A 26,272-nucleotide genomic window follows, 5' to 3' on the forward strand; every position below is an offset into this window, starting at 1 on the left:
GGGTGATAAAGTAGTAGGGGCCCATGTTTAGGGGTGTGGTCAGTGTCTAGAGGGGGTGTGCCCAGCCACCACATTGGTTTGCCTAAACATTTTGCAAGTGTTGGTCCCCTAGATAAATAGATACAGTAAATATTGTAGTGTATGCATGATACTGTACTAGATTAGTAACAGTACAGTCTGAAACCTGATCCCTAGAGGAGGGGGTGGGCCCCCAGGCAGTAGGGCCCACTGGTGGTTTCCCCTGAACTCCTGTGGGCCAGTCCAACCTTGTTTACATGCAAAAACTACCAACATCTCAATCCAGACCAAGGTATATTCCTAATCAGTGTGCAGTGTGGCTCTCCCAGCATCCTCTGAAATTACTTTCTATCTCCCTTCCAGCCATCATATGTAATCAGATTTACAGTGTTACTGTCTAAACTGCCACAGGTCAGTCTGTCTCTTGTTCCGTTTCTCCCTTTCAGCTGTTTGGTCCTGCAAGCGAGAACTTGCCAATTGTATCTATCATTAGCTGGATGTCACATTCTATGTAGTGATCCCTTCTATTCAGTGTTGTGGAATGTTAGCGATAAATATTAGCAAATACCTCTACAACTATATGTTCTGTGGTCTTTAACTAATATATTTACTTGAATCGATGTCACAGGTAAAGTGCACATTGCTTACAGTAATGTGGCTAAAGGCCCAGATGCAGTGATCTTGACCAATGGTATATGTCCAGACAGTAAGGGCCAGATTAATAATGGGGCTGATGGAGCTGCAGCTCCAGGCACACCCCCTAAAATAGACCCACAGCCTCTGCAGATGTCCTTGCTGTAGTAGACAGGAAAAAAAAATTCCTGCTACTGCAGCCACAGCCTGCAGAGTCCTAGGCTCCACCAGTTCTGTCATTTGTACTGGAGCCTCCTGCGGCCCTCATTTTAAGCCCTGCCCCTATTCAGGGTTGGCCACACCCCTTTAGACACCCGCGAATTGTGTCAACAGGGGAGAGGGGCCTAATGCCACAATGCACCCGAAAATCATTCCCATCAGTGGCTTGTACGCTTGGCTCAGAGGAGGAACTACCGGCAGTGCAGGCAGTGCACTGCACTGGGGCCCGCCTCTGTCCAGGGGCCCAAGCATGTAATGAGTCAAACTGACTCATTACATGCCGCTGTGCGCTGCAGGCAACCGCTGCCCGCAGCGCACAGCCGCCCGGAGATAGGAGCTGAGCAGCGGTACAGACGGGGGAAGGAGGAGGGAGCCGGAGGACGGAGCCGCAGCAGCGCTTTGTTACTGGTGGAGGCGCTGCTGCTGCTGCTCCTCTGCTTCCCTATAGGCTGTCTTCCGAGAACAGCCTATAGGGAAGCAGAGGGGCAGCAGCAGCAGCGCCTCCACCAGTAACAAAGCGCTGCTGCGGCTCCGTCCTCCGGCTCCCTCCTCCTCATTCTCTACTGCCCGGGAATCGTCGTCTGACGCAGCTGCACCGAGGAGCCTGAGGGTAAGTATAATTCTTCTTTCTTTCTTTCTTTCTTTCTTTCTTTCTTTCTTTCTTTCTTTCTTTCTTTCTTTCTTTCTTTCTTTTTCTTTCCTTCTTTCTTTCTTGTGCCTGCCTGCCGCAATGTGTAAAAAGGGGGGACTACCTGCCGCAATGTGTAAAAAGGGGGGACTGCCTGCCGCAATGTGTAAAAAGGGGGGACTACCTGCCGCAATGTGTAAAAAGGGGGGACTGCCTGCCGCAATGTGTAAAAAGGGGGGACTACCTGCCGCAATGTGTAAAAAGGGGGGACTGCCTGCCGCAATGTGTAAAAAGGGGGGACTACCTGCCGCAATGTGTAAAAAGGGGGGACTGCCTGCCGCAATGTGTAAAAAGGGGGGACTACCTGCCGCAATGTGTAAAAAGGGGGGACTGCCTGCCGCAATGTGTAAAAAGGGGGGACTGCCTGCCGCACTGTGTAAAAAGGGGGGACTGCCTGCCGCAATGTGTAAAAAGGGGGGACTACCTGCCGCAATGTGTAAAAAGGGGGGACTGCCTGCCACTATGTGTAAAAAGGGGAATCTGCCTGCCGTAATGTGTAAAAATGGGGACGCTGTCTGCCGTAATGTGTAACAAGGGCACGCTGTCTGCCGTAATGTGTAAAAAGGGCACGCTGTCTGCCGTAATGTGTAACAAGGGCACGCGGTCTGCCGTTGTGTGTAAAAAGGGGTAATCTGCCCGACGCTATGTGTAAAAATGGGGAATCTGCCTGCCGTAATGTGTAAAAAAGGGGGGCTGCCTGACGCTATGTGTAAAAATGGTGAATCTGCCTGCTGCTATGTGTAAAAAGGAGGAATCTGCCTGCCGTAATGTGTAAAAATGGGGACGCTGTCTGCCGTAATGTGTAACAAGGGCACGCTGTCTGCCGTAATGTGTAACAAGGGCACGCTGTCTACCGTAATGTGTAAAAAGGGCACGCTGTCTGCCGTAATGTGTAACAAGGGCACGCGGTCTGCCGTTATGTGTAAAAAGGGCACGCTGTCTGCCGTTATGTGTAAAAAGGGCACGCTGTCTGCCGTTATGTGTAAAAAGGGCACGCTGTCTGCTGTAATGTGTAAAAAGAGGAATCTGTTCGCTGTAAGGTGTAAAAGGGTCTCTACCTGGTGTAGTGGTGCTACTGTGCGGCGTAATTTGAATAATGGAGACTACTGTGTTGGTATTATTTTGTGGCCACACCCCTTCCCCACGAAGCCACGCCACTATGTATTTTTGCGCGCGACTACGGCGCGCACTGCCCCCGGGGTGGACTTGGATGGGGGGGGGGGGGGCCAAAGCATTTTGTCGCACCTGGGCCCACCGCTTGCTTGTTCCGCCACTGGCTTGGCTGGTCTGCTGATGCTGCACCTGCAGCACAACAGTTGGTGAGTGCTTTGCCACATCCCTTCAGGTTCCCACTGCTGTCAGGCATTACACTATATAGTGGGGAATCCCTGCACTGACCTTATAATGGTATGGAGCGATACCATAAATGAAAGTGCCCTTTATTGAGACACAGTGGTCAGGCCATATGTGCATAAATCATATACAATGTGTAATATATCACAGCTGTATGCATTTTACAGCTGTGTGGTACAGAGTATGATATCATCAATGAGAAACATACAATCATAAATGTTAATTCGTTTTGGCTGGTGACCGCTGATGGGTCATGTGAAAGGTCAGTGTTTATGGTACCTACAGGTATCAGTGTCTATGCATGACTACAGTATATGCACAGCTTAGCCCAAATGGGTATGGGTCCTGCGTGGTGCCCTCCTGGGTATATCTTCTTAGGTGCTATGTTCTGTAGGGCCAGCTTCCTGTACCCCCCAGGTGCATCAACTTACCCTCTCCGGCATGTGTTGGTGGTTCTCCTGGTGCGTAGTGGGGACTATGTTGGTATGGGAGGCAGTCCACCCTTCTTCGCTATCCTGGGTCGGGTTCCTACGTGGATCGGCGTTTGAGAGATCGCACACCCGGTCGCTAACCTGGGGGACTACCGGGCGCTACAAGATTTCCATGTACCTGGTCTCGCAAGATCTCCCAGAACCCGTAGATCTCTATATCTATGTCCCGGCCACTCAGACTCACCAAGGAAAGCACAGTAGTCCAATAGGAATGTCTTAGGAAATGGTGTCCAATCAGGTGGCAGTAGGCATTGCTCTGGTGAATGATTGATAGTCCCAGATGTTGGGTGCCATGTTCGAGCAAGCCTCGTATATTAATTTTTAGATGCAATGTTGGCTGAATCATCCATACATGTTTGGCTTATATCACAAATAGTAGGTGGCAGTATTAAATAAATGCATCTTATGAATCTTGTAATATTACAGGGAGGCAATGTACCAAGCTCTATTCGGGGGATTTGCAGAATAAGTAAGGGTATGACTGCTAGATGCTGGGGTGTGTGATATTAACCATGTCTTTCCCAATCAGGGTCCCTCTGGGTCTTGTGAATTCGTATCTTCTCCTAGATGTATTCAGATCATAGGCTCTGGTCATATACATACAGTATCTTCAGTGTGTTTGGGCTGCGTTGAAATGGCTTTATCCTGCCATATAGGACTATGGGGTCTATTTACTAAGCCTCGGATGGAGATAAAGTGGACGAAGATAAAGTACCAGCCAATCACTGCCTAACTGCCATGTCACAGGCTGGATCTGAAAAATGTCAGTTAGGAGCTGATTGGCTGGTACTTTATCTCCGTCCACTTTATCTCCATCCAAGGCTTAGTAAATAGACCCCTATGTTCTGGCTTATGTGCGTTCTGTGTGCCAGATATTTTATCTGATGTGGTATGGTGTGCTTTATCGTCTGGCATTACACTACATTAATTTTTTTCAAGTCCAACAAAATGATTCATACGAAATGGTGTCACTCAGAGTCTCTCAATGAGGTTGAAGTAAAAACAGACACAGTGTTACCTAGCAGCATATTCATCATCCTTTAAATGTCCAAATTTCTACATTCCCCAGGGAATGTAGAAATTGTGACCTCCATATGCTGCACTGTGACCCCGGTGCAGTAAAGTGACGCTACAAAATGGCAGCTCACTTTACTGCACCACGGGCAGGCTCGGACTGGCCCATAGGGGTACAAGGGAAACCACCGGTGGGCCCCACTGCCTGGGGGCCCACCCTCTCAATTATACATTATGAATATGTTTCATTATACTGCACAGGACTATGGTGTATTGCTGTTATTAATCTGGTACATTATCATGCATGCACTAGCAGTATTTACTGTATATATTATTTATCAAGGGGCCCAGACCATGCACTAATGGTTTGCCAAGCCTCTAAGAATGGGCCCCTACCACTATATTTCCCCGGTGGGCCCTTCATGCCCCAGTCCGACACTGACCACGGGTCACAGCGCAGAAGAAGAACCCAGCGTCCAGCAGCCTCATGGAGCAGCAGACACCGGCTTCTGCAACTGTTAAGTATAAAATCCAGGGGTTGGTGCTTTTTCGGCGTAGGGGTAGTAGCGACGAGGAAGGGGGGAACTGGCGGTAGCGATGGGCGTTGGTGCATGCGCAGCAGGACATTGGGGTATTTTTTACAAGAAATACCCTGATGATGCTGCGGAGAGGCATTGCAGGAACAGAGCCTCTCTCCCTGCATGCAATAATTGATACATCCATGCAATGTACTCAATTATCCAAGTATCACAGTGCGAGTTTGGTCTAGTTTATCACCTGTTATCCGCATCATTAGATGTGGATGGTGATAAATAGACCTCTAGGTCCCTGAAACGTTGGCGTTAGAAAAGACTGTGGGGGGTATCCAATTAGCCCTGATGCAATTTTGCCCGTTGAAAACGGACGTATATCGCGATTAATAACCAATGGTCATTATCATGGTATCCAATTAGTGCCCATTTTTAATGGCCGAAATTATACCCGCAGTCGAATGATTACCCATGGCATGGGGGATAAATTCCAGATCCCATGTGTTTTTCGCTGCTCCGGCGGCTGCTTATCGGGGATTTTGTCCAATAAGTGCCGGAATCAGGGGATAAAGACGCTGGCATCGGAGCTAATAAGATAGTCCCAGGCGATCCTATTAGCAGAGGTAAAGTACAGCTGCTAATAGGATATCCCCCTGTGTCTGCAGTTACTTCTGTCTGATTAAGAGAATCTGAGTAACGCCACCATTTCCATATGCTATTTGATTCATTGGACTGGCACCGGAGCTTGTTGGTCAAATATTGAGGAGTTCCAACATGCATTTGTCTATATACTGTATATATAACCTCAATAAAAAAAATTTTTAATTAAAAAACCATAGTTTGTGTTTTTTTTTAAATTAATTTGTTAATAATATAATAGGTGGTGCATGCATCATATAATGAAAGAGGGGAGGGACGGAGATTGAGGTGGGTGAATGAAGGTGGGTAGCTATGCCCTCTATGGTGCTAGCCACATCCCATGGCACAGACCACACCCCATATCAGTAGTCACCCCCCCACAATGCTGGTCACACCCCCTGCAGTGGCACACAATAGACCATTTATAAATTTCAGCTCCAGGCCCAGCATGACCTTAATCTGGCACGGCAGACAGTGAACGTGTCTAGATCTGCTTCACTTCTGCTCTTCAGGCTAACAACAAAGTGCAGGTGATGGGCCTAGAACTGGTGGTGCAAAATGTGCTATGGTGATGGTAAGAGGAGGCAGAGAAATATTAGAAAGTGCGTCTCTACCTTTGCTTTTACCAAGCTGAAATGAAACAACTCTTGCTACGTAATTTAGGGCCTAATTCAGACCTGATCGTAGATGTGCGAAAAAACGCACATCTACGATCAAAACCTCTGACATGTGGGGGGACGCCCAGCACAGGGTTAGTCCGCCCCGCATGCCGGGTCCTGTCCCCCCCACAGACGTACAAAAGCATCGCACAGTGGCAATGCTTTCACATCTGCTGAGTAGCTCCCTGTCTAATAAGCCTAGCTGTGAAGGCGGGCAGCTACCCGCCATGTTTTTGACAGCAGCAGCTACGTGTGACGTCACGCAGCCGCTGTGGCCTGCCCCACAAACGGTCCGGACACGCCCTGAAAACGCCGCCGCAACCGCCTCTACTTGACAATCAGGCAGAGGTGATCACACAAGTGAGATGCCTTCGCATCTCACTGTGTGCACACCTCACCAGGCTTCAGCCTGCAACCTGATAGAGTCAGTTTTCTACCTTTTAACACAAGCTATTTACTAATACCTTCAAGCCGTAATGGCCGCTAAACCACGTGCACGTGCTACGCACTCCGTACGCTATTTGCGTACAAAGACCTTGCACGTGGTACTCAAGTTACGTACACACGCTGCGCTGAGTGTACGGAATACACACAGCGAGCGTACACACAGATAATAACCTTTTAAACCTTAAACACAGAGTATGATTATACTGTAAGTCTTAGTATTGAGATACTGTAATGATATACCACGGGTTAACCTGGATATTTGAGCAAGCTGTTTGAGTGATTGAGATACTCAGAAACCCTTTGTACTAGCTAGAGAAACACAGACACCTTGCTGAGGTTCCAACACCTTTACTAACGAGATTTAGCTATGTAAAAAGGAAAAATACAGTTAACAGCTTATACACTACAGCACTAACATAAAACACCTAAACAGAATACTAGACATAAATATACAATAGCGTCTTAATCCTAAACAATAACAGTGAGAGAGAGAGTATGGCAAATACAGATGGTCACAGAGAAAAACTTACACAATTGGGAATGAATCGCATGCGCTATCTGGAAACCAGCTCTCAGTTAATCAATGATGAAAACCTTTGTGGAGAGAAGTGAGCTGGTCTGGCTATGGGGGTCTTTATATACACAGTATACTGTACAATACAATGGTCCTATAATCTCATTGTTCATTGGACACAGGAATTTGTCTCTGCATTATAACAAAAGGTCATAGGTGGGTTCGTACGGGGGGGATGTGTCTCTCTCCAACTGCTCAGGTGGGAGGCATCCTCAGGACTCCCACCTCATGTGTAATAAAACAGCAAATACATTTAAATGTCCATAAACTTCTTTTACATATAACTACACGCTGGAGCGACCGATCTCTTCCTAACCAACACCGGAATGTTTCTAATAAAATACTCTTCGGTTAGGTACTAGACACCACTGTTCAACCTGTGTCAGACCCTTCGTATCATGAAAAGAGGAATTCCCAAGTCCCTGAACCATTTACATTAACCATACTTACAGATATTATTAAAGGGAATATTACCTACAAAACACACTATGTGGGTTAAATATACTATAAACGAGTCGCCCGCTACAAGCTCATAAACTCTACCGTAAATACGCATATACCGCGCGTACTCGCCGGAGCGAGCGTACGCAATTTGCGGACATGTGCACGTACAGCAGACTATATGCACGAGCAGCGGGCACATGCATTGGGGTTAGTACAAGGCAATGTGAAGCATGATATTTTTCGACTTTGACAGTCCACCCTTTGGCAGTCATCAATAACTGCCACTTCCTAAACAATTCAAACAGAAAAATATATGTCATCATGTAAATACCTTTTTATGATTGGGTAAAGGGAGGAGAGGAGAAAGTGGGAAAGATGTGACCTACTGAGACAGTAAAAGCATGTGTGTATGAAATCCATGTCTGAGGGGTCATGTATCATCGTGCCGTATGTGTTTTAAAGCAAGCTTCGAGGTATTGCGAAGTATACATTTGAATCCTTCTTATCCCGTATTACGGGTATGTGGATGGGCTGTCAAACTCTACCGAGCTCTTATCGGCTTTTGGTTGTAACAAATGGGGTGCACATTAGTTGATGATACATGAAGGGGGAGAATATGTGGATGCTAATATGTGAGAATCACCTGTCGAGTATGTGAGATACTACCTGGAGATGAAGATAAGAAACAATCGTTATAAATGCAGTCATAAAACTATGTGAGTTTTAATAGACAGTCGCCGATTGGGGTCTTGTTGATGTCTTGTCTTGATGTACATGTTGTCTGATGTCTCTCGGTGCCTTTGCTGTAAGTGGCGAACAAAAACTGTTCCAGTGTCCATAAAATTAGTCTCTAAAGTATTGGGCTTTCGTAGAAAGTTAAAGTCACTAGGAATATTGGGGGTCTGTGACACAGTTCATCAATGGTCTGTATAAAAAAAAATTGTCAAATTCTTCTTCCAAGCGGATGTCTTTGTACCTTGGAGGAAAATAAAGGAGAAACGGGTGAAAGAAACGGACCGTGGAATCACATTTTCATCACAACATTGTCTCTATCGTTGGGTCATAAATTAAATTAGTTGTTGTTATTACAGTGTCCTCGCTCCTCAGACTCATCACTCTGGTACTACCTTTACACTTCGTTAAAGTCCGAACGCATCTAAATATCAGACCAACCAATATGACGACTCCCAGAATACACAAGAGAAATTTCCCTTCATCCATTATAATGCCTTGGGCCCATTCTCCTAAACCAGAGAACCAATTTTGTGGGTTCAACCATGACACCCAACCAGTCAGCTCATTGTCCACAGCGGCGAGAGTAAGATTATGTCTCCTTCGGAACTCCCACTTTAATTGCAAAATGTCATCCATCTTTTGGTCTATGACCTCGGCCGAGTCCTCAGTGCCGTTTGTAATATACGTGCAGCACTTTACACCATATTGAGTTGCTAGGGTAACACAATACCTGCCTGTCACTGCTGTGAGGTAATTGAGAATCATCCTATGCTGAACCAGCTCTGTTTTGTAGGCTTGTAGCTCTCTCCCAGTATACCTGAACGTGTCATCATACATTTCGGTGATATTGTCTATCAGGTTCGCAAGTGCGTTTATATACCTAAAGTTTATCACTCCTCTGGCGGTACGAGTGATATCTAACGCGAGTAGGAATTGAATCCCGGTGGATTCATGGATCAGATCAGAGGCCGGATGCTCTGTTTTCTCGATCAGGTGCCTTTTAACAACGTGCTCGTAATGAGTGTGAGTATAAGGAGCTTGGGCACCGCGGTGAATGTCTTTCATTTTGATATGGGATACAGTCATTACTTCAGGCAGTACTTTTCCAATATAACACAATCCCTCTGAGTTTGGGGCAAGCCACTTATATGCCTTCCTCCCGCATATGAAATATGCATCATCGGGGAGAACATATGGGACGGAGTATGACATAACCATGTTACAAACTTTCCATGTGAAATCTCCTAACCCTAATTCTCCCATCTGTCTAGTACACGTATCTGGTTGTACGATATGTGCACAGTTTCCTGGTGATACTTCTCCAACTCGCATGGTCCTACTTCCTAGAGTATATCTAAACCGGAAAAATTTTCCACTGTCGGCTATCTGGCGTATAAGCTTTGAATCTATGGGCATTCTATCGGCTCTATGTGAAAATGTCATGGTTTGATTACTCCATGACACTTCCCAATTTCCCGGCTTTCGGGGATTGGAAATGTTAAAACATACTAAGGACCTATCCACATGATATTGGTGGAGCTTCAAACTAGGAGGACTAGAGATATTAAACCTCTTGTCCACCGGCCTCCCACCACTTAACTCAAGTACCTCTCCTACAGTTAAAGGGAATGGTACTAGTCCTGATTTGCTATGACCTTGAGGTACTTGAGAGCATACCCAACAGTCTGTCTGGTTTAACACTTTACCCACTAAGGAGTGATAGTCACCCAATGGATGCCGGTCCATGTTGATATTAAAACTGGACTGACATTTCTTGATGCACCCATCCTCAACTATATTGTCACAATGCCTACAGATGCAGTTCTCTTCAGCTAACAATCCTTCACAATGTCTATCAATAACATGGCTACTAGATCGTTTTCTGGTACTCGCCTTTGCTCAGTGATTGTGTTGCTATTGGAAATCTACGCCTCCATCCTGGTCATCAGAACCCATTCCAGACCCTTTCTCGACCTCCATGGTACTCTCACCGGAACAGACTGCTCTGGTCAACAACAGGGTCAACAGGAAAATCTGGATCACAGTCTCTTGGGGCGGGTCCATCTTACAGGAGGAGAAAGAGAAATTTGTAATGGGGGTACAGAAAATAATTGAAGGGAAAGAAAAATGTTACCATGTCTTCTAGTCTTGTTGTTCTTCTTGCTCTGTCGTCATCTCAAAGATGCTGTCTCTCAGTCTTCCAAACGAACATTCTGGTGATACAATATTCCTTCCAAATCTGCGATCTTTCTGTAAGGAGCAAAAATCTTGCATTACCATTTGTCTAACTGATGTGTGACATACCATCTGTAAAGCATGAGAACATGAGAGAGAAGAGACAAAAAAAAAACAAACGAGAGAGAGAGAACAATTCATATATATGTTACATAAAACAACAAACAAAAAAAAAACATTGTCAGATCTTCCGTTCACCATCAGGCTGTCACACCAACACATCCATTGGTATCTTTGCGCAGTCTCCCCCACCAGTATTTCCACACTCCACCCTTTTGTGCCTGGCCAGGACACACCGATGTCGGTAGGTCACACTGGGGTTAGGTAGACTTCTGCAAAGACCAAGTAGCTATGTGATGAGTTCTGCCGATGAACGTCAGAGATGGGGAAAAATAAACATTTACAGATAAATTACAAAGTTTACCCGGCCGTTCCTGTGTCTACAAGGAACTGACCTCCCAATATCATTAACTGTAACCTCAGGTTTACTACCAGTCCTAATGATCAACTTTCCTGACTGCATATTACAGGTGCGGCCCAAACTTCTTCCTAGGTGATTCCTGATTACAATTTCGTGTATCATGACTTTGCTCATGTTTTTTGTCTAGGGGGTTTATATGACTTTTGCATATTTCTTAATCTACAATCTCGTGCAAAATGACCTTCCCTCTGGCAATTATAACATCTTATCACCTTTGACTTACCCACAGGGATCTGAGGCTTCTTACCTCCCTGTGCTTCCCTGTGCTTGCTGATGTTTTGCTCATGCCCAACAGCGGACTTTCTTAATGCAGCCACCGAGATATTTCTCCAGTTTGGGTTGGTGGTCTGTACCCTTGTTCTCAATATTACCTTTAAACCATCCATTAATACCTTAACCGCTATATCTCTATGCTGTGCATTTCTCTCAATGTCCGTGATCCCAGTTTTTCTAGCCATTACTTGCAGTGCTCGATTTAAATAATTAGAAGTACTTTCCCCTTCTTTTTGTCTTATGGAGAAGATTTTGTTCCACTCGACAACGGCTGGGAAATATACTCCTAACTGTCGGTTGATCTGCTTAATACATTCCTGATTGTGTTCCTCCGTACGAGGTACTTCTGTGTTTAACTTACAATCAGTAATAAACTTCGCAGGGTCAACACTGGAGGGCAAACATGCCCTCAGCACTGTCCGCCACTCTTTGTTGGTGGGTTCTGTGGAGTTTCCTAGTTCTTTAATAAACCTCTGACATGCAACTAGATTTTTCCTAGGATCAGGGAATTCAGACATAATTGCTCCTAATTCTGTCCGGGACCAGGGACGGCGCATTGCACTGTCCCTGGCGGGAATGATTCCCTGAGCGTCAGTCTTCCCATTGGGGACTGTGATCACCCTGACAGGATTAAATTCAACCACATCATCTTGTGTTGGTTCTACAATATGAGATACATTTGTTTGTGCGTGATATATAACATCGTACGTACCTGTGGACACGACCTCACCTGACCCTCCGTTAGGGGGTTTGACTACTGCCGTTACCGATTGGGTCGCGTCCACCTGGATGTCTTGTATGATGGCTGCTGGAAAAGGTGCCGACATCGTGCTGGGCTCACTTTCTTGCGTGTAATCCTGAGGGAAGTTTAACATGGAGTGCAACTTGCACGGGTTAACAGTTGTACATTTAACAGTTTTACTTTTATCATTGTTACATTTGTTACAATTATTCTTATCATCAATAATACAGTTGCTAAGTGCACAATTATCATATACCAGTGTGCCATTCTCTGTAACCACTTTCTCTCTTGTTGCCATATTTTTCTTACCAAAGTGAGAGTCAGCTGTGTAAGCTAATCCTCCTTGTATCTCACATTCCCGTTGCCATAACTGTAAACAATCATAATGTCTGATTCGCTGCTTGCTGGATTTAATTAGACATATCCTTCTCCTTAGATTTTGTAACACCTCGGGACTAAAACTGCCTACCCGTGGGAACTTTTCCCCGTCATGCACAGTCATTCTTTCCCATTCATTGAAAACCTTTGTGTGTGATTCATCTCGGACCTCCTGGTCTGTATCACACGTTATATACCTTGCCGACCTTATGGGCCGGTTTACTAAATCAACCTGAACCAGGGTTGATCGTCCCTTACCTGAACAACTGGCCCCCATCTTTGCAGGTGTTGCTTTCACTACCTCTGACCTTCAAATCAGGGTCTTCAGCGAACCCTTACAAAAACCAAGTTGCCCGGGGTAAGCCGACGGTGAAAGTTCGACCGAGTGCTTTCACTCACTCTTCGCCCACGTTGGCCAGTACTTCAATAACTGACTCAGAGCTGCTGTACCCAACCTAGGGCCCCTATAAACCTTTATTTACTGGGGCATTGTGGGAGTAGGTTACCCGTCCCCAGCAAGTATCGGTTGTTAGAGAATTCCTGAGTGACCAGCGAACCTCCCTTAAAATAAAAAAATTTACACAAATCACGTTAGAATGTACAAATAGCGTTTATGACCCCTCTATACGCAAACGGTACTGGGTCAAGTTACAAACTAATGCACACAATTACATGCGGTACAATTGTACTGCACATAAGCAACTAATCTTATGTGCGGAACGACCAATGGAATCGAAAATTACGGCTGAGAATTCCTTCAGCCAGAGCTTGATGGCCTATATGGGTACCGCACCAATCCTCCTGTGGTTGTGCTTCTTGACTTTATCTTATAGCGGACATCCTAGTCTGCTGCACCTAGACCTCCTGGTCTGTCTCTGGACCTCCTGGTCCGTGACCTCCTGGTCTGTGTCTACAGTAGACCTCCTAATCTGCTATACTCTAATGCTCTTATTTCAATATTTAACAAGGGATGCCTCCCAAGCCACCACGCGCTGTCACTTTCACGGATGTACCTCACGAGAACTCGACTTCCGGGGGTTCCAACAAAAATGAGAAACTTATATATATATACACACTCTTTCACCTCATATACTCTTTACTTTCTTTTCTGTACAGAAAATTCCTTTCATGCAGTATCACATGCTAGTCCCAGAGGAGTTGCAACTAGAGAAGGATTTAAAATTTTGGACACTGAGATTAACTTGCGCTATTATCGCGTTGCTTCCGTATCGCCTACTAAAACAATACTATCGTGTTATTTGTATTAAGTGGGCGTACCCATACGCTTCGTTGCGTAATATACGCTACGTGTGTCGACCCTTGCGTTGCGTACGCTTGTCCCGCCCTTTGTTAGGGACACGTGTACACAGGCCAGACACGTCCACAGTAACACGTTTATATCAATGCAAATGATATTTAACTGTAATCATTTACCGAGCACCACACAGCCCTCCCTTGTATCTTAGGCAAAGCCGTGTGCGTGTTTTACAAATTACTCCCTTACGTATTAATTTTACTTTTAACTACCAATAGCAACAAATCTTTCTCAGAACGTTATCAATGATAAATGGCAAACAGGAAAGTGAGATATGTGAAAATACACAGATGAAAATGCAATTCTAAATTAATCTAATAACATACATTAATGTAAACACACACATATAATATTACATATATGTACTAATCACTATTACATCTATGAGACCTTATTCAGTGCTTCTAATTTGCATATGAATGTGCTTTTAACTATCTGTGAAGGCGATTTCTTTCACTGCTGGGAGAGGAAAAAAAAACCAGTTGAGAAGTATCACCAGTTACACAGGTTAATTTGCATCTCAATGGCCCATCTCACAAGTAGCAGAGTTAAAACAGACTCTTGAAGGGAGAAAGAGAAAAAAACAACAACTTTGTTTTATTTCTGTGTGTCGTTCTTACATCACATATTAATTTTACTATTAACTTACATTAAACCCTATCTGAACTATTTCTGATTGATTATGATATGGATTAAATAAATGCATTGAAAACTCATTAAATGGTGATTTCTTTTTGACAATGGATGGCTGATTATTCCCGAGTCAACTGAAAATCAGCCATGCAGAAAAAAAAAACATTTTTGACCTTCCCAAAATGGCCGCTGCTCCTCCCCCTTCCACATCCATGAGGGTTACACAAAATGGAGGACAGACCATGCGGCTTCTTTTGTCACAAGGAAAATCATCATTCAAGCCCTTGAAGTTATTTTTTTTAAGCCTGGGTTAAAAATAAAACTATCAAGCTATGCATTTAAACAGACAAGCAATCCAATCTGCGTGTGCAGTTGGCACCAAATAGAAATTAAAACCAGACTTAAAAAGACAATAGCTTAATGTTCTTACCTTCTTCGGATTTCACCAGCATCCCTACAAACCAAGAGAATCAGACGCAGACGCACATCCGATCAGCACTACAACATACCACCTTTCCGCCCTTTGGTGATCGATAAAGTCTGCGCGTTTTCGCCTGACTGCGGATATGAGGCGGACCGGACTTGCCCCCAATTGATAGTCAGTTTTCTACCTTTTAACACAAGCTATTTACTAATACCTTCAAGCCGTAATGGCCGCTAAACCACGTGCACGTGCTACGCACTCCGTACGCTATTTGCGTACAAAGACCTCGCACGTGGTACTCAAGTTACGTACACACGCTGCGCTGAGTGTACGGAATACACACAGCGAGCGTACACACAGATAATAACCTTTTAAACCTTAAACACAGAGTATGATTATACTGTAAGTCTTAGTATTGAGATACTGTAATGATATACCACGGGTTAACCTGGATATTTGAGCAAGCTGTTTGAGTGATTGAGATACTCAGAAACCCTTTGTACTAGCTAGAGAAACACAGACACCTTGCTGAGGTTCCAACACCTTTACTAACGAGATTTAGCTATGTAAAAAGGAAAAATACAGTTAACAGCTTATACACTACAGCACTAACATAAAACACCTAAACAGAATACTAGACATAAATATACAATAGCGTCTTAATCCTAAACAATAACAGTGAGAGAGAGAGTATGGCAAATACAGACAGAGAATAAGATGGTCACAGAGAAAAACTTACACACTTGGGAAAGAATCGCATGCGCTATCTGGAAACCAGCTCTCAGTTAATCAATGCTGAAAACCTTTGTGGAGAGAAGTGAGCTGGTCTGGCTATGGTGGTCTTTATATACACCGTATACTGTACAATACAATGGTCCTATAATCTCATTGTTCATTGGACACAGGAATTTGTCTCTGCATTATAACAAAAGGTCATAGGTGGGTTCGTACGGGGGGGATGTGTCTCTCTCCAACTGCTCAGGTGGGAGGCATCCTCAGGACTCCCACCTCATGTGTAATAAAACAGCAAATACATTTAAATGTCCATAAACTTCTTTTACATATAACTACACGCTGGAGCGACCGATCTCTTCCTAACCAACACCGGAATGTTTCTAATAAAATACTCTTCGGTTAGGTACTAGACACCACTGTTCAACCTGTGTCAGACCCTTCGTATCATGAAAAGAGGAATTCCCAAGTCCCTGAACCATTTACATTAACCATACTTACAGATATTATTAAAGGGAATATTACCTACAAAACACACTATGTGGGTTAAATATACTATAAACGAGTCGCCCGCTACAAGCTCATAAACTCTACCGTAAATATGCATATACCGCGCGTACTCGCCGGAGCGAGCGTACGCAATTTGCGGACATGTGCACGTACAGCAGACTATATGAACGAGCAGCGGGCACATGCATTGGGGTTAGTACAAGGCAATGTGAAGCATGATATTTTTCGACTTTGACAAACCGCTGTTGTAACAGCATCCAGGTCTTAGTGCTACCTTATCAATAAAAGCAAGTACTTGATAGTTCAAAGCAATTTATGAAAGCACAAAAACCTAGATAAGCAGCACCTCTGACACCTATCAAGCGTTGTTCAAAGTCGCTTAAATTGTGATATGCTGCCAACTTCACAGCGCATAATGTGACAATGGGTTTCAGAGATATCTACCTATGTAGAGTATTTAATTTTATGTGTGGTCGTGGTGAGTGTACTGGGAATGGAAGCAGCTGTCTCAGTGTTTATGGCACAAAAGTGTATCTGATTCCTTTTACAAAACCATGTTGCACTGTAGGTGGGGAAAATGTAACATGTGCAGAGAGATTTTGATGGGATGTGTTCAAACTGAAATCTAAATGGCAGTGTAAAAATAAAGCTGTCTTACATTTGTGAGCTACGGGGTTATTCAGAGTTGGTCGCAGATTTTGCTATCACACATGCTGGGGGCTGCCCCACGATGCAATCGCAATTCAATTGCGATCGCATAGAATAAAGTGGGATACATACGATATCGCAGCAGATGGGATGCCGGCTGTCACTATACGGACATCGGCTAGCCTCAGGTACTATTCCCACTCAGTTGGTGGCGTGGTCCCTCCAACCCAGTGGGAATACTGGGTGGGTGTTGGGATTCCGGCTGTTGGTATATCACCAGATGTCGGGGTTCCTGGCATCTTTCTCCTGAACGCCAGGATCCCGACAGCTGATAAATTGACTGCATCCCAATAAAGAAAATCCCCTGTTCAGCACCGTGTTTCCACTCACAGGAAAATAGGCCACCCCGAAAACGTTTATTGCTCCCCCCACCTCCCCACAATGTCGCTGCTCCCGGAGACCCGCTGCCTGTCAATTATGACGCGATCACATCCTTCCGGGATGCGATCGAATCATAATAGCCTGCGCATACGCACTGCGGCCGCTGCACATACGCATGATGTGAAAACCACGGCCTTCAGAGCAATCGCAGCCATAGCAATCAGCTCTGAATAAGGCCCTACATGCAGCCAGTATTAATCCTGCACAGAAAAAATATAAATGTAGTTGCTCCCCTTGCATTGCAACATGGTTTGTTACTTATTTGCTTTACATACAAACATGAATCAGGTCCATAATGTAGAAAAATACATTTCTTGGATTATTTATACTGATGTAATAAAAATATTCCAATGTATGCTATTGTAATAATGATTGTAATGAAGACATTCTACTTCTCCCCTCACTCTTTGATTTACATAAATGAGGCTGGAGCAAGCAGTTTAAAAAAGAAGAAGTAAATGACAGGTTTGTAAATGTGGCCCTATCTCTATTGGCCTTCTTTAATACTGGCCCTATGTACACCTGTCTCCCTCAAAGAAAGAACACTTTGAACTGGTGTCCTAGCAGGATTTTGGTATAAAAGAAGTACAAACTCACTGGCGTAGTCCGCGGGTTCATAATACTACCCCTAACATAAATCTTGGCCTACTTGCCACCTTCTAAATGATTTTGTGCAAAAGACAGCAGACTTGAGTACAGCTTCTTCGGTCGTATATGCATCCTGTCAGTGGTGCTCTCCTCGTGACTACAGGAGCAGCTCCTGACTATATTACTCATTGAGAGTCTAGGGTATCCTGCCATTAGCTGGCACTCTGCTACTAGCTATGGAATCTGAGACCTGCGGACTTTGGAACCTGGTGGACTTTGATCACACAGTGCTATAGTCTTTTGGAGCAGCGGCTCCAAACTCTTTGGAGGAGAGAGGTTGCCGATGCCCATTCGGCCTGGTCCAAAGAGGAGGAGAGGATATAGCTCCAGCTGCTGGCCTGGTCCCGACACCTGTGCAATGGATCTGGTAGCTCAGGCTGGCACTCCCAGAGAAAGAAAACTCCTTCCAATGGGACTGCCTGCAGGGCCGGCTCTACCATTAGGCAGCTTTAGGCGGCTGCCTAGGAGCGCTGGCCATTGGAGGGCACCAGTGAATTCATCTAGCAAAAAACTGAAGGATGTCTCTGTATGCGGGTTGGTAATAAACTTACAGATGGGGTATGGAGCACAATAAATATATGTCTGTGAGTATATATGTATACACATACAATTAAAGGGATGGATATGGCATCCCAGTGGATGGGATGTTGGCGTTCAGAATACTGGCGCCAGAATCCCGACAGCCGGCATCCTGAATTTTAGTACACCAGGGAGGGTTAGGCTAAGGGTAAGGGGTAAGTAATTTCTAAGGTTAATATATTTCATTCAAAATGTCAGTATTATGGTGGTCGGGATGCTGCTGTCGGTATTCTGACAAGCAGCATCCCGTACCCAACCCCAATATCCCCAGCAGACCCCCGTATACAGTATTATACAATATATAAAGAATAGATGGCACTCAAGAGGCCGTATGTAATGGCTTACGAGACGGCCGGAGCTCTGAGACTTCAGCCGAACTCGTACATTTTTTAAAGCAGCAAACGTTTACAAAGCAAAACCAACCAGGTTTTGCCTTGTAAACGTTTGCTGCTTTAAACAAACCTATGAGTTCGGCCGGAGTCTCGGAGCTCCGGACGTCTCGCAAGCCATTACATGTGTTGTCCCTTTTCTCTGTATATGTATAATAATTATGCAATTAACCCTAGCCCTCCAGAGATATGTGTGTGTGTGTGTGTAGGTTGGGGGGCTCTAGGCTGAAGCTTTGCCTAGGGTGCAGAGAGACCTTGCACCGGCTCTGACTGCCTGTACTACAGTATGTGTGATTGGCAGGTAGCACTTCCAATGGGAGATCACTGCCAGTCACAGACGGCAACTGCCTCACTGATGTGGCGGATTTTACTGGGGGGCTGCAGCCCATAGATTAAATCCGACATTGGTCTTTTGCCATTCAGAGGCTATACAGTTGACACCTATTTTTATCCTTTCCTCCCTCTCATTTCAAAGCCTGATACAGTCACTGCCCCCCGACTCCTGCATGTGGCTTGCAGGGTTCCTGGAATGGCACCTTTTCAGCAAGTAGCACTACTATAGAGCTGCCGTAGTGTCCAAGGGATGCTCTAGACAGGCACCCTGCAGCCTGTGAAGCTTCCTGTAGCATCCTTAGGATGCTCTGTGCAGTGTTGTACTTACCAGTTGTTACAACCCTGCCTCTTAGCTGTGACGTCATGATGTTACAGGTTGTGGGGGTGTAATGGCATAACTTTAGTGGATATTGTGATAAAAGCACTGGGAAGGTTGTACGCGGGAGATATGTTTGCTCCAGATTTCTGAACTATGTGTTTAAAAACCCCAGGAAAATGTCTGTGAATACAAAACAGACCTGATAGATTTTTCGGCTTTAGTATTAAGCTGGATAAGGGTTCTTGGGGTTATGGATGGAGAGTGATGGTGAGCTCTATCCATTAGACCCATTTTGTATCTACAGCCCAAGTACTGTGCTTATTCTTCTGGTCTGTGGTAGGGACGTTAGGTCCTATGACTCTGAAAGAGGGAAACATTCTGTTTATTGTTCATACAGGTTATATCATACGACTACACAAGTGCCTGTTTTCCCATGTATGCATTGGGCCCATGTATGGTTTACCTCCCACAGTGTAACCTTCGTAGTGCACCCAACATGGCTGCCTCATCTGGTACACTTGTGGATGAGATGAAAATACATGGACCTAATAGTTTTGTTGGTACCCTACACTGAACATTAGGATGCTGCAATCACTCCCTTTTTTGTGTCATCTCTTCTAGGGGTGGACTATTCCACCCAGGGTAATCCTACTCAGTGCGCCCAAGATAGCTGCTGCACCTGGTACCCTGTGAGGGTGGAATACACAACCCATGGAAGTTATTACCCAAAATGCCTACACCAATCCTGCATTATGATTACACTATGCGTTCTAGGTTTTCATTTTTATGTCTGTGTGGCCTGTGTATTTCTGTATTAATCTTCTGTATTATGTTTATTGTTTTGATGTCTGTAAAGCGCCTTGAGTCCTGTTTGGAGAAAGAGCGCTATCTAAATAAAATTATTATTATTATTATTATTAACTCTGATCATGTACCTTTTATCATTTTAGGGTCACAAAACATTATAAATTAGTTCAAGATGGTGCCGCAGATGGCTGCCTCGGTGCTGCTCTGCCAAGCAGCCTTCGTTTTTACATGTATAATATGTCTAATATGTTGAGTCTAATGTACAGTTGCAATGTGCAGTATGAACTCATAAGTGTAATGTTTGTAATGTATGCAATGCTCTTCCCCCTTCTTATGCTATCTCCCCCCCCCCCTCCCCCCCCCACCCCTCCTTCATGTTGCTGCTTGGCAATGCATTGTACCACAAAAATTCCTAGTGTACGTGAGTACACTTGGCCAATAAAGTTGATTCTGATTTGGTTCGAAGCCAAGATGGGCTAAGATTTATTTTTATGTCTTCTGTACTGCTCAATAGAACTAGCTGTGGCTAGATTGTATGAAAACCCTGTACTGGTGTGCTGTTTCCAGGTTACTGTGTGTTTGGAAGTGCCCATATACATCAGGAGAGGGCACCCCTGTCTTGATTTCCTAACAATATCTTATAGGTAATTACAATGAAAATGTCTAATTTCTGTGTATAACTTTTAGTTCAGTTTTAGAAGTTCGAGGTAATTCAAAACTAGCTGACATTTAGTAAAACGTTATATTCGTGGCAAAATGATTGTACTGCGAGGCATATTACTGACACATGCTTTACTTTACAAAGGGAAGCTACAGCCAACTGGAAAATATTAAGTTGGCTGAGGTTCATAGCATGTTTCTGCAGGACTTAGCATGACCTCATGCTAGAAATGTTCTCTACAAGTCATGGATGTGATTACTCAGCCAATATTACATTTAATTTGTGATTTATAGGAACAAGCCACAAATTCTAGATCTATGCTATTGTAGTACAGAAAACCGTAGTACTGATAGAAGTAAGAATGCAACTGCTAATTCAATGGCCTCCCAAGCATAACAACACAATCATGTGACAATTATTTATTACATTTGTTTATTAACATTTACTTATATAGTGCCCACAGAGGGCACAGGGGATACACATGGTAGGGGGCCTGCCATGTCAAGGGCCTGCGCAGCAAGTGCTACCAGTTTTTTTTTTAAATACTTTACTCAGTGGTTCTCAAGCTTTTTTGAATCATGGCACCCTAGAGTATCAGAATTTTCTCACGGCACCCCTAAGGCAAAAGTTTGTAACGGAGAAATTCAGAAAAAATATTAAAACGAAATAAGTTGTGCTTATACAGTATGTCCTCCTTAGGTTCAGTTACGTGGTGAGGGTCAGGATTCGCTTAGTTTTGTCACATGTTTTGTGATTGGAAGCCCCAAACACTGGTTTTGCCTATTACATTGACCATAAATAATTTGGATTGGTCTTGGACAACCAACCCAAGATACCCCTGCAAGCAGTGGCGGATTTAGCGGGGGGCGATTAGGGCGAACGCCCCCCCTACATATACCGGCACCGGGATGGAGGCCGGGTCCCGGCGCGGTATTGGGAACGGGGTGGAGAGCGGTGCAGCGCGGCGAGGTACGAGGAGAGAGAGGAGCGTCGTGACGCGCGTACAGCGACCTCTGTTCTGACCACGCCCCCTCCTTCCTGTACGCGCGTCAAGATGCTCTCTCTCTGTCTTCGTCCCCCGCCGCGCTGCACCGCTCTGCACCCCGTTCCCAATACCGCGGCGGGACCCGGCCTCCATCTATGAGGTGGGAGTGAGTGTGAGTGTGTGTGTCCCATTTCTCTCCCCCCCCCCCTCTTCTCCCTGCATTATTTGGCTGAGTTTTGCCTCATTCTGTATGCTATGTCATTTTTGCCTCATTCTGCGTGCTATAATGTGATTTTTCCCTCATTCTGCGTGCTATAATGTGATTTTTCCCTCATTCTGCGTGCTATAATGTGATTTTTCCCTCATTCTGCGTGCTAAAATGTGATTTTTCTCTCATTCTGCGTGCTATCATGTGAATTTTGCCTCATTCTGTATGCTATAATGTGATTTTTCCCTCATTCTGCGTGCTATAATGTGATTTTTCCCTCATTCTGCGTGCTATAATGTGATTTTTCCCTCATTCTGCGTGCTAAAATGTGATTTTTCCCTCATTCTGCGTGCTATCATGTGATTTTTCCCTCATTCTGCGTGCTATCATGTGATTTTTCACTCATTCTGCGTGTTATCATGTGAATTTTGCCTCATTCTGCGTGCTATCATGTGAATTTTGCCTCATTCTGCGTGCTATCATGTGAATTTTGCCTCATTCTGCGTGCTATCATGTGAATTTTGCCTCATTCTGCGTGCTATCATGTCATTTTTGCCTCATACAGTGTGCTATAATGTGATTTTTCCCTCATTCTGTGTGCTATAATGTGAATGTCGGCTCATTCAGGGGTCTATTCATGCAGCAGTGAAAAGCCCTGTTTTGCGTTAAACAGGGCTTTTCTCTGCTTACCGCAATTCACAGAGCCGGTTACCGTGGAGAAGTCTCTGACTTCTCCAGCGGTACCCCCGCTCTGTGCCTGAATCGCATCACCATACCTTTGTATGGTGAGTGCAATTCATGAAGGTGCGGAAAGCTCTGCTTTCCGCTTCTCCATGGAGTTCAGGTTCGCCATCTGAGGACGGCGTAACCTGAACTGTAGTGCGGAGACGGCAGGGAAGCTCAATGCTTCCCTGATCGCTACTCGCCACCTCGTGCTGGCTCCGCCCCCCGACCTCCCAGCGACCACTACGGCCTGCCGGGAGGTCATCAAGCTGCGCATGCGCAAAGGGACCCGCCGCTGGACTCCGCGCATCGCAGGGAGGGACCGCTGGAGAAGACCTCACCGCAGGAGCCCCAGACACCGCGGCGCATCGTCGGAAGGGTGAGTATACATGAATTGCTACTTATCACAGCTATACATCGCATCGAAGAGATGCGATGTATAGTGATAAGTAGCAATTATGTTTTCGTTTTCTAAATGAATAGACCCCTCAGTGTGCTGTAGAAACAGAATTTGTCGGCAGATAAGAACCACTTGGCCCATCTAGTCTGCCCCTTTTTTTTTTTTTTTATGTTACATTATTTTTATCTCTAACCTTATCTGATCCTTATTTCTTTGTAAGAATATCCTTATGTCTATCCCATGCATGTTTAAATTGCCCTACTGTCTTATCCTCTACCACCCCTGATTGAAGGAATGGTGATTCGCCAGTCTGTATCACCAGTGCGCAGGGTTCTCTCCACTAACTGGCAACATTTTATTAGTAATGGCAACAATAGGAAATTTTAGAAGCGAACGGGAAGGGCATTACTAAGTGGGAGGGGCTATGATTAGGGGGAGGAGTCATCATTCTTAAACCGCCCCCCCTAAAAGTTAAGTCTAGATCCGCCACTGCCTGCAAGTGCCTGAAGAAACCCCAGGGTGCCACGACACACAATTTGGGAACCACTAACTTAACTGTTATCACACACTGACACATCCCATGTGACTTTGTTCTCCTCCTCACCCATTATTTTATATAGGAGATCAGCACATGTAAACTGATTTGATGTATTTGTTTTGTTATTTTAAATTAAACTTTTTTTGGCCATCTTTAATGCACACTATAGGTGTCAGCATGCTCTGCTGCAAGGGTATGCAGGCATTTGTGATCCGTGAAGTATCATCATGCCATGGCAGTCATTTCACAGGCTAAAAGTTATTATTCTATGTCAACAATCTGCTCAACCACGCGCCCACTGCTACACAGGTGCTGGAAGAGACCTAGGGGATCATTCCGACCTGATCGTAGCTGTGCTAAATTTAGCACAGCTACGATCACTTACACTGACATGCGGGGGGATGCCTAGCACAGGTCCAGTCCGCCCCGCATGTCAGGCTGGCCCCACCGCACAAGTACAAAAGCATCACCTTTTTGTACTTGTAGAGTAACTCCCAGCCAGCGATGCTCCTGCGGCTGGCTGGGAGTTACTTGTCGCTGCCAGGGTCGCAGTGGCTGTGTGTGACGTCACGCAGCCATTGCGGCTCGCCACCCCGCATGGTCCGACCACACCTGCGTTGGCTGGAGCGCGCCCTGAAAATGGCGGGCAAACACCGCTGTGCCGCCCCCTCCCCCACTGCGGCACTGGCATATGGGCGGTTCTGACACTGATCGCGCCGCTGCGAAAAACTGCAGCGTACGATCGGGTCGGAATGACACCTTTAGTGCATTAGCTACTAGTATCAGTTGTCGAAGTCAAAAATATCAAATACAGACAACATACAAACTCCAAACAGAGAGGTCTCTGTTTGTGTGCATACACGCAGTATGCACAGCGATATATGGTAGCCTACACACTCACACAGACAAGCCTCAAAGATATATTTAACACATATTTCATACAGCAGAGAAATTAAACATGTCAAGCACCAGACATTATAATGTATTTATATAACAGAGTTTAACATCAGATACATATATATTATTGGAACGGAACAAGATAAACATGTCATGCTTAGTGTCAAAATGATCAGGGGAATGAGTGTGTTGGTTTGATAGCTGCGGTTCAATTGTAGACAATTTCATCGATTAGTTAAGATTAAATGTAGGAATATGAAGCCACAATTCTAAGGTGAACAAATGAATCTCCCTGGAAGACAGAATGGCTAATCCCTATGATGTCATCTTTAAGGCTGGACGTTGCTTGCATATGACCTGACCAATGACACATCATGAATGAGATATCTCCCTCCCCTGGACCAATAACAGAAGACTCAGTCCCAGACATGTACTTCTCCCCCAATACACAGTATATAGGTGATTGCCCTCACCCAAGAACTTCTGTTTGCTGTTCTGTTTAGTTGCTGTAGAGGCAGATTCAAAGATGGAGAGGACTGTGCATTGAGAGACGGTGTTAAGTATGCTGGCTATGGCTGTAATTGAACTTTATGTTACTACAACTGCTTCATGTGTAATTGTAACTCTGTAACCATATATATATTGTACATGTGTTATATTGTATGCATACCCTTTTAATATCAAATATATACATCTCTGAGCGTTGGACCTCAATCTACAATGTGTGCGAGTACTAGTTTTCTCTTAAGGGATGTAGTGTTTGCGATGTACGGCGCACTTTTATCGTATATGGTAATAAGATGCGCTGTGCGTCCGCAGTATATTAACGCTAGCATTTTAAATATTTATTAGAAATAATCTGAACTTCTTACAGTGCTGGGTACCTCACAGAGGGCCCACATATTGTTTTAGAGGGCCTGATCCCAGCCAGCCCTGGTGACGAATGGCATGCATACTTGCCAACTTTTGGGACGCTGCAAGATTTTTAAAAGCCTCACGTTCCTTTTTGGGAGAGTTTGCAAGTATGGCATATTGGAATCATGGTGTGGACCCTGCGGATCTCCCCTCTATTACCCCTTTCAGACAGACAGCAAAAACCCGGGATATTGCACGTGAACCCGGGTTGCAATCTGAAAGGGTCAGGTTGAAATAAACCGGGTTGAGCGACCCGGTATTTCAACTCAGGTAGCGATCAGGGTTGAACGTGGCTTCAACCCGGGTCATCTCATCTCCAAGCGCTGCCTCTGCACGCGTCACCAGTGACGTCACCAACCCAGCAATATGTCGTGTCTGACCGCAGTCTGAAAGGGGTCTCTTGCCGGGTCGCACCTGGGATGCAGTGACGTGCGGTGGGGTGAGGCAAAGCCTTTCCTGTCATACTAACATTTGTGTCAGAGTTTTGACTGTATACAGTTAATGAATAATACAAAGAATATATTCTAAATATCTTCTTTGTATTATTCTAATTCTTTTTATAGTCAAAACTCTGTAGTAAAAAGTCTATGGCAGGTGAGGCAGTGCCCCCGTCT

The 26,272-nt window shown here is 44.9% G+C and overlaps 1 protein-coding gene across 1 annotated transcript in view; it reads left to right on the forward strand.

Annotated features, from left to right (window-relative positions):
* Positions 1–26,272, forward strand: part of P4HA2 (prolyl 4-hydroxylase subunit alpha 2) — a 263,726-nt gene that overhangs the window by 51,316 nt on the left and 186,138 nt on the right. The gene's annotated exons all lie outside the window — the stretch shown is intronic.

This window comes from Pseudophryne corroboree, chromosome 6 (genome assembly GCF_028390025.1).
Source record: "Pseudophryne corroboree isolate aPseCor3 chromosome 6, aPseCor3.hap2, whole genome shotgun sequence".
Taxonomy (NCBI): Eukaryota; Metazoa; Chordata; class Amphibia; order Anura; family Myobatrachidae; genus Pseudophryne; species Pseudophryne corroboree.